This window comes from Triticum dicoccoides, chromosome 4A (assembly GCF_002162155.2).
Source record: "Triticum dicoccoides isolate Atlit2015 ecotype Zavitan chromosome 4A, WEW_v2.0, whole genome shotgun sequence".
In the NCBI taxonomy this organism is placed as follows: Eukaryota; Viridiplantae; Streptophyta; class Magnoliopsida; order Poales; family Poaceae; genus Triticum; species Triticum dicoccoides.
This window is the reverse complement of record NC_041386.1, coordinates 585,303,020-585,312,334: the sequence shown is the minus strand read 5'-3', so window position 1 is coordinate 585,312,334 and position 9,315 is coordinate 585,303,020. Positions and strand designations below refer to the sequence as shown.

Here is a 9,315-nt window from a genome sequence, read left to right as displayed (position 1 = left end):
CGCCTGTGGTGGGGCGCCGCCGGCCGCACGCTCCAAGCCGTCCTCGAGCACCTCGAGGGTGGCAACGAGCTGCCGTTTCACGTACCCTGCTGCCCTGGTCCCACGCCGGAGTGGCGGGCAATGGATGCCGAGGAGGACCGGCTCCTCTTCCTCCTCCTCCTCCTCCTCCTCCTCCCACTCCTCCGGGTTGCCGGCGGTCTTCGGTGTCAAGGTCGACTCGTGGAAACGCCGCTCGGCGGGCGCACCTGCAGCGCCGACATCGTCATCAACAAGGGCGGGCGTGCCTCCTCCTCGGCTACTCCCCGCTTCGTCAAGCCGAAGACGGGGCCAGGCGCCGCCGTGAAGACGGAGCCGGAGCTCGACGATGAAGCGGCCATGAAGTGGGCGCGACTCGAGATGGAGCGCCAGCGCCGCGCCCTGGCAGAGATCGCCGAGCGCCGCCGTGGGCGTGAGGAAGGGGGCGTCATCATGCTCGAAGACAGCGACGACGACGCTCCGCCCCTGGCCCTATCCGCCAGGGCGACCTCGGGCAGGGGTCCAGCAGCGTGAAGAAGGAGAAGGACGACGGCAACGAAGACGCGTTCAGCGAGTTTTTTATTTAGCAACTTTTAGGTTTTCTGTATGTAAAAAAAATGAAGAACACCGAAATTTATGTCCCGTTTGCCGAATCTTTTGTAATGTTTGTCGAATTTTAACCGAATTTATTTTCAAAAATATTTTAAAAAGGCGACTAGGGGCAACCCTGGGGCAGGCGGCTAAAAACCTGATCGCCCCAACACCAATTTTTAGCGACAGTTCACCACCAGGCGGTGATTTCCGCACTCCGGGGTGTTGGGAGCCGGTACATGCACGATGCATCTTTTTTTTTTAGGGTCAACGTTGCCGCTTTATTTAATCAAATGTGTTCGGAATCTCATCCAAAATTACATCAAGCACGGCTCCCAGCCAAACCTTACGGAACGCATGCATGCACATGGACCCTGTCACGTTGGTGGTGATGGTGCAATTTTTTTTATTTTTTTTTGCGAGGAGGTGGTGATGGTGCTATGACCCAGCCTAGCTAGCCCTACCCGAGGCTAGTCCTGTATTCCCGGCGAGTGTCCTGTGTACGTTCTCGCTGTCACGCTACCTCTGTGGATAGTACTATCAATCGAGTGCTAGCAGGAAGCAAAAGATTTCCGATCGCTTCAGGCCTGCAACCAAAGACCACCTTTTCATCTTATCCTAGGAAAAAGAAAAGACCAGCCTCTCGGTGTGGTACGAAAGAAATGCGTCCCCCTGCCCTGTTTCAATCTATTATTACTACTACTTGATTAGCAAAATAAATAAATCAAATAATACTGCTACTAACAACTTACATACTGCTTCCACTAAAAAGGAAAAAAAAAACATACTACCATATGGAACTATACATATGAGTTTTTTGGGAGCGGAGGTAGATGCCCGGACTCAAACTGAAGCCCTAACAGACAAGTCCATGAAGTACTAAAGATAAACGAAAGCAGAACATAACGAAACAAAGAGCGATGCAAGGTCCATCAGGACCAGTTGACACGACACAGTGTGCAAAGCCTCCTCCTAGATGTGGGCCGCAAGGCGGGTGATTCCCCAACCGGTGGTGTCCCTCCTTTCTGTGTGCCGTAGCTCATGGCACCTTGTGCGAAGGCTGCCTGCGAGTTGCTCCACCCTTGCTCACCAGAAGCTTTCATAGCTACAAAAGGATCACCAGTTTGTACATCACATTAGCCGGATGTCGGAAGAAAATATACCCTCGATAAGTGCTTTGTTCTGGTTTCTCCACTGTGGCGAACAGAGATGACAAAACTATGTATATGAGTATATCGATCTTATATTATATATTGTTATAAAGTATATTAGGGTCACACTGTCCGATGGGTGGACAATTTTCTTTCTTATAAGTGGGATTTTTTTTCTTTTCTTTACGAGATCATTCGCATATTTGATTGATAAAGATCCAAAATATGATGTTTAAGTTAATATGATTAGTTAATTCATCATGCGTATTTATACGATGTTCTTAGGTCCAAAATCATAAGCTAGAATATACTACTAATTTGGTCCAAAATCACCATATTATATAGCAGTTCTTAGGTCGATTGGGTCAATATGATGACATTGCTATAGTCGTTCTAAACCATAACCATAAGCAAAGCACTAGTACTAGGCTACTAGCTAGTAGCCTTGTGGGATGATAGGACCGGTAGCTCACCGGAGAGGCCGGCCCGGCGGTAGGAGTGGTGCCCAAAATTCGTACGTAAGCAGAGCAGCCTCGCTCGCTCTATGGCCAGTTTGCAAATAAAGTGCAGTTTTCCAGCGTCTACCATTGCTGCCTGCCAGGAGAGAAGAGAGTTTGAGTTTAGACTAGCTTGCTTGGTTGCACTAGCAATAAATAGCACGGCTTGGTAGCGCATGACCCTCCCTACTCATGCATAAATCCTACTACTAGATCACATTCAGTGGGACAGGATGCATGCACTGATGCACATGAGTTGGCCAGCGCCCCCACCCTAAAATATGCAAAATACACCCTGTGTTATGTTCTTAATTGAACGTAAGGTTTTTTCCTATACTAGTCTACCAGCTGCACTTTCGTTGACCGTTCAGAAAACGCCTCAGTTTCAATGTGCAAACACACACACACACGCACGCACACACACACACACACACACACACACACGCACGCACGCACTCGAATCCAGAATTCCTCTTGTTATTGTGCCATCTCCATAGTTTATTGCTATATTGATAAAGTTCAACAAAATAAATTATCTTATATTGATAAACACACACACAATAAATTATCTTATATTGTGACATCTCCATATTTTGTTGTTATATTGTCCGACAAAGTAACCAAAAAATTCAGTGTGTGGTTATCAATATAAGAGAATTTATTTTGTTGAACTTCATCGATAATTGAAAAATAGTACTTTAATAGATTATTATAATTGAAAGTAATATAAAAAATCAAAAAATACAAGAGAATTAGCATGAAAGTTGACAAACTTAACATACCAAACTAGTCAGTTATTGTTCATGGAGATTTTTTTTTATCTTTTGTATTACATTCAATTATCAAAATCTATAAAAGTACTATCTTTAATTTTTGGGGTTGGTCTTCACGAATTGCATGTCTATTGTAGTCCGTACAATATAAAAATACTAATGCAACTAGACAAACGATCTAAATATGTTATCTTTGCTTTCACTAAAGCTAATTGAGAGAACATGCGAACAACCATTTGCATTAGCTTTTTTTTTTTTTGCAGGTAACATTTGCATTTATCTTGAAGAGGAGCGGAATCTATTTGAGTGAATATTTTGTTTGGATAAAATGCACCATATCACATAGAGGGGCGATTTGGCATCCGGGAGCATATGCTCCTGGTTTTAAAATGCGTTTTAAATGTATTTTGAAATGTCACAAAATTTGGATAAAATGTTTCGCATGCACATCTCGACATCCACGTTCTCGCAAAGTCATTTCGCGAAGAACCGACAACTTTTGTGTCCCGTGTGAAAACAGCAAAATTCAGTGTGTTTAAAAAGGGCTTTTCATGAGACATCTTTTTTTTTTTACACAAGCCACAAAAATTGTCAGTTTTCCGCGAAACTTGGCACACACACGTAGAATATTGAGATGATGCTTCAAAAAAATTTCTTCGGAATTCTGTGACATCTTGAAAAGCTTTTTCCCGTGGCAGGATTATGCGGCCATGTGCCAATGTGGATTTCTCCATCTCACATATGTTGTTAAATAAATAGTGGACAAGTCTGAGGAAATCTAGACATTTTTATCTTCTGATTGCTTCAAGCCTCACACCCAGTTAAGAGTATATCAAGGGTGTATCTAAAGCCTTTTGCGGAAAGTTTTCTTGAACACGTTGTTCATTCCTTCACTCCTTTGGGTTGATGTCATATATGCACTAAAAGAACCCCGGCGATAGATAGTAGCCCACTTCTCACGCAACTTGTACAGATTTCTTATCCAAGAATTATCCTCAATCTGATACTTAAGCAATAGTTCATTCCATCTATTCTCAAAATGTGCCAGTGATCTATCTTCATACACACACCTTTTGAATTCTTTAAGAAAATTATCATTGTCGCCGATTACTTGACTTAGATGTTTTGCAGCATTTTGATACAAATGCCATAAACAAAGACGATGTCGTGTTCTTGGGAAAACCCTTCCAATAGCATTTATAATGGCGGCACATTGATCGGTGAATATTGTTTCAGGCTGCTTACCAGACATAGCTTGTAGAAAGGTTCTAAAAACCCACTCAAAGGTATCTGCAGATTCATTAGATAATAGTGCTGCACCAAAAAGAATAGTCTGCTTGTGATGATTAACACCAATAAGCGGAGCAAATGGCATTTGAAACTTATTTGTTGAAAATGTGGTGTCAAAGGAAAGGGCGTCTCCAAAGACAGAATAGTCCATGATAACTTGTCCATCAGTCCAAAAGATGTTCATTATTGTACCATCATCATCATCTAACTGCATGGCATAGAAAAACGAAGGGTCCTCAGCTTGCTTGTTCTTTAGATACTCCATTAGTGTTTGTGCATCTTTGGTTTCCAAATACTTTGAGCGCTCACTTCGCAAATAATTGTTGCAATCCATTTGCAAGAAGGGTATAGCATCTTTACCATACCAAAGCTCGCAAAAATCATATATTTCGGCTTGTTTAATTCCCGATGTCCTCATTTGCTTAATCATGTGGCGATCGGCATCTAAGAGTTGACGCTGCGATCTAAGCATGTGCCTCTTATCTGGACTTACAAGCTGGTGATTGTGGTCGAGCGTAACTTTCTGAGCAGTCCAAATTCCCTCTTGATTGATGCTGAATTGAACTCGAGCCATACAATTAGTCCTCGAAATAGCTTGCTCTTTCTTGGCCACACGTGTTGGATTAGCATTTTTCACACCTGCCTTGCTACAAACAAAATATCTGGAACTTAAAGTCCCATCTGCTCTAAACTTCAAGTGGCACTTCCTAATGCTAAATCCCTTGGTTTGAGCATAAGAATTGTAAAATTGGTACGCCTCTTCTTCAGACTGAAAGCACTTCCCAACTCTTGGAGCATTATCTGCATCTTGTATGTCTTGATTATTCAATGGTGTGTTGCTCATTCTCGGCTGGCCATTAGTCTCAGTTCTTGGCAATTGTTGTAAGGTAATTGAATCAATCAAGAGATGCTTCACGAAGAGAGGATCGTGCTAGCTGTTGCATGCGTACTGGTTACTGAACTTACCACGGTCGAAGTAGCCGTGGGCAGAGAGGATTCTGGAGCAGAGGCTGCCGGTGTGCTACTCATCGAGGGCTGGCCATTAGTCTCAGTCGTTGGAAATTGCTGCAAGGTAATTGAATCAATCAAAATAGGCTTCAGGAAGAGGGGATTGTGCTTGGTGTAGCATGTGTACTGATTATTGAACTTACCCTGATTGGAGTAGCCGTGGCCAGAGAGGTGGTCTCCCGATCCAGTGCCTCGTTGCCCTCGTCGGGCTGCGCCATCTTGGCACGCCGTCGCCGGCGAGATGGAAGAGACGGAGATGGGTTTTTTCGTTTTGAAAGATGAAACAGATTAGAAGCTGAAAGGACGGGGCGTGGGGCGTAGGAAACGGAAGTGGGGTGGGCTGGGCTGGAAGCCAGGCGAACACTGCGTTGAGATTCGTACGCCAGATGTCATGCGCTCGAGGTGGTCTCCCGTTTGGCCTCGTGCGACCCGGTCGTACGAGATTTTTTTCCTTGTCTGTTCGGAACATCGTTGTCCTCCAAGGTTACATCAAGTATTTCGAGATGCACAATAATGTCAGACCGAGCTCATACACCGGAAGCTCCCCGATATTAGAAGGTTGGATTGCTGCAACAAAAAAGATAAAAATTTCAAGCATTGGTTCTGGTAGTAACTGGGAGGAGGACTGCACTATCAGATCCTGTGATGATGTCCCAGTGGATAACCCTGTGTATGCCCAAACGTTACCTAATCCGCAGGAGGGTGATGATACCAAGCCAAACCTGAAGAAAATTTGTGTAGGCTATCCTGCTCTTAGCTTGCATGATGGTGATGTTGTTTACCTCGTGCACACACTTGATCCCAGTCAGGTTAAGGCCTGTGTGATTGCTCTTGATATGAGGAACAAGACTGTAAAAGGTGTGGCTAATTTTGGCTCTGGAAGACGCCTGGGTTATCATTTCACCTACCTTGAGAGTGGGATCTCCAAGCATCTGGGCATTCTCTCACCGACCAGGTAATTTTGTTTAGAGCTTTCACATTCTTGCTTAGCAAAATGAGGTACAAACTGAAGTATCAATGGTAAACCAGCTTGTATGGGCAGCAGGAGAGTACTTTAGGTACTTTTACCGAGTGGATGTTGATTTGTTACATCTATGTTCTTATTATGTTCTGCATGTTAATCTCACAAAAGAATGTGTTCCATCGTCCATTACAATTCTGGTTTTCATTATTTATTATTTGGTTTGATCATGTGCAGCTACCAGCTAGTATTCTCTAGATCTATCTGATTTGTTGTTTCAGAATAACTACTGTATTTGTTTCAGGATGGTGAACATTGTGTCTGCATTTATCTTGTTAGCATTTACGTTTCCGTCCAAAAATTCAGCACTTGCTACTCCCTGTTACCACATTTAAATTCCGTGGTTTCTGTTTGATGAGATGTATTAAAAAGGCTTCATTCAACGCACAAAAGTAAAAGACTGTCCAGCTTAACTTCACCGCATTGTTCCCTAACCGATGTTTCTGCTTGCTTATGGTGTGTTGCACATGAATGATTTCATGAGTGCGCGATGTGCTGTATCTTGCACGCCATGTGGTGTAACTAAACCCTATTGATCCACAGCCGTTGTTGAAACGGTGCACCAAGGAAATAATCCTATAGTTGGCTTATTTGAGGGGAAAATATTGCACACCATTGGTAGGTTATCTCATGCCCAGGATTCAGCTTCCATGCATTGTGTGTTTCGTGACAATTTCCCTGGCCATTGTCTATAAACAATAAGATGCACTATGTGCACCAATAAAGCAATGTTTTCCTTTGTTGTGTGCACCTGCTTGGTACATAATCTTGCTTTTGTGTTAATCGTTTATTTCTTTTGTGGAACCGAAATTATTTCCATCACACAAAATAAGCAAAATAGGTAAGCTTAGCTAACCAAGCTGTTTCTTAGTGGGACAAAATTGGCAATCCCTATGGTTGGCTTATTTGAGGGGAAATATTGCAGTGGATCTGTGGCCCCTGTAAAAATGGCAGTACATTTAGGGTCTCCCTCTACTTCATATTAGTTGTCATTCTAGTTTTGTCCAAAGTCAAACCTTTCTTTCTATCTTGATTCTTGAATAACTATCGGTTTCTAGAAATGCGTATAGTTTAGTGTGAACTCCATTTTTCACCCGCTAGTTTAACAATTGGCCCATTTAGCAGAATTTCTTCCCACTTATCCCATTTAGTAAAAGTTGTGTCAGCTTTCACCCCCTTTTAAACTTAACCCATTCTGTAAGGTTGCACCGAGTTATCAGCTCTATGTGGCTTTGCAATATCAGAAACATATTTTGCCCTGGCATATTTAATATCCGACTACCTTCTCAGGTCCTCATCTGTACCTTTGTGTGGCAACTGTTGCTGCCACAATGTTCTCACCTTCTGCTAGCCAGATAGAACTAAACGCGAGAGCTAGCCAGAGCATAATAGGGCACTAGTAGTAGTCCACTTAAGTAGAGTATTTTGGTTGTATTCTTGGTAATTATTGTTTTTGTTCTAGTACTAGTACGTAGCATAAAATTTCTGTGTGCCATGCATGTACAGGACAAGTGTGCATGCTCTAGCTTCTCTTTTCAGGTTTCGGCCAAGCGATCGATGAAGCAAGCGACAGTAGCAACAACCAAGATCGTAGTAGAAGCAGCTAGGATTGTTGAAGTCGCGCATGCCCACGTAGACCTGATGAACGAGTCCTACCAAATATAACTGAATAAACTGGCAAATGTTTCACTAAATGGGAATGTTAACTGGTGAATGCGTTCAATAGTGTCCCTATATTCGTACCATTCGTCAGATATTAGAGTTGGACTAAATAGGGTAAACAGGAGGAATTCCTATTAAATGTGGTAATTGCTGTCACAAATATTAGACTATGGATAAAAAGTGAAATTCACTCTATAGTTTGAGATTATAAGATTTATATTTTTAGATTTGCCATGAGAATTATGCTCGCCATTATACTGTACAAATTTATAGGAATTGATGGCCAAAGATAGAAATGTTAGACTTGGGACAAATCTAGGATTTGAAACACAGGGAGTTGCATGGAATGGAAGAGAACTTGCAAGTTCCGGAAACTGGGTGTTGTATGACAAGAATACTCAATACAGTCAGAAAGAGAGGGCGTGAACAAAATTGCTAATGTTAGTAAGAGCAGAGCGGTTGTTGGAATTTTAATTTAATTGGATAATAGTTTGTTTATGGGTCTTTATAGTCAATGTTTAGATGATTTAACCTCTGCAAGTAGATATTTCATATCATCTAATAGATTTTTTTTACTATCGTTTATACAGGCAAATATCGAATGCTGCTGAAACAATTAGGGATGTTAAGTAAGAAGCTTGTACAGCAGGCTGCTATGATTGGTGTGCAGGCTGGAAAGAAGTTTGAGTTCAAATTGTTCGAAGGCATGGTCAAAGCCCCGGTCCAAAAAAAGCTTAAGAAGTCTTTCCTATCTCATCCGTGATGCGTATGATGTGTTGCATTGCCAATGGACTTGTATTACTAAAAATCTTCTGCATTGTATCGACTATATTTGTTGGCCGTGTGTGTCCACTATGTTCTATGCTAGCCATGTGAGGTCTACATATATAGACTTGCTAAACTAAGCCTAAACCCAATCTTTTTTATCATTAATTTCCTAGTGGTAACTGGATGTACTCCCTCCGTTCATAAATACATGTCTTTCTAGGCATTTCAACAAGTGACTACATACGGAGCAAAATGAGTGAATCTACACTCTAAAATATGTCTACATACATCCGTATGTAGTAATCATTTGAAATGTCTAGAAAGACAAGTATTTAGGAACAGAGGGAGTAGTTGATAACTAATTTTAGTGAAGCCTTTACGTCCGGCGGTGCGTGCGCTGGTTTATCTGGCTCCATGGTTGCGGGCTGTTAGTCCGGTAGTGAAACATTACTGCTCGTATCTTGCTCTTGTAGTCAGGGCATCTTCAAAGTCGATCCTTAAATCACTTGCCTACATCTTCAAAGTTGACCCTTAAATCA

General features: G+C 42.4%; 1 long non-coding RNA gene across 1 annotated transcript; it reads left to right on the top strand.

Annotated features, from left to right (window-relative positions):
* Window positions 1-8,359: 8,359 nt before the first annotated feature.
* On the top strand, window positions 8,360-8,909 carry LOC119289218. Its single transcript, XR_005141460.1, has 2 exons — window positions 8,360-8,448; window positions 8,599-8,909. It is a non-coding gene; the product is annotated as an uncharacterized LOC119289218 (long non-coding RNA).
* The last annotated feature ends 406 nt before the right edge of the window (window positions 8,910-9,315 follow it).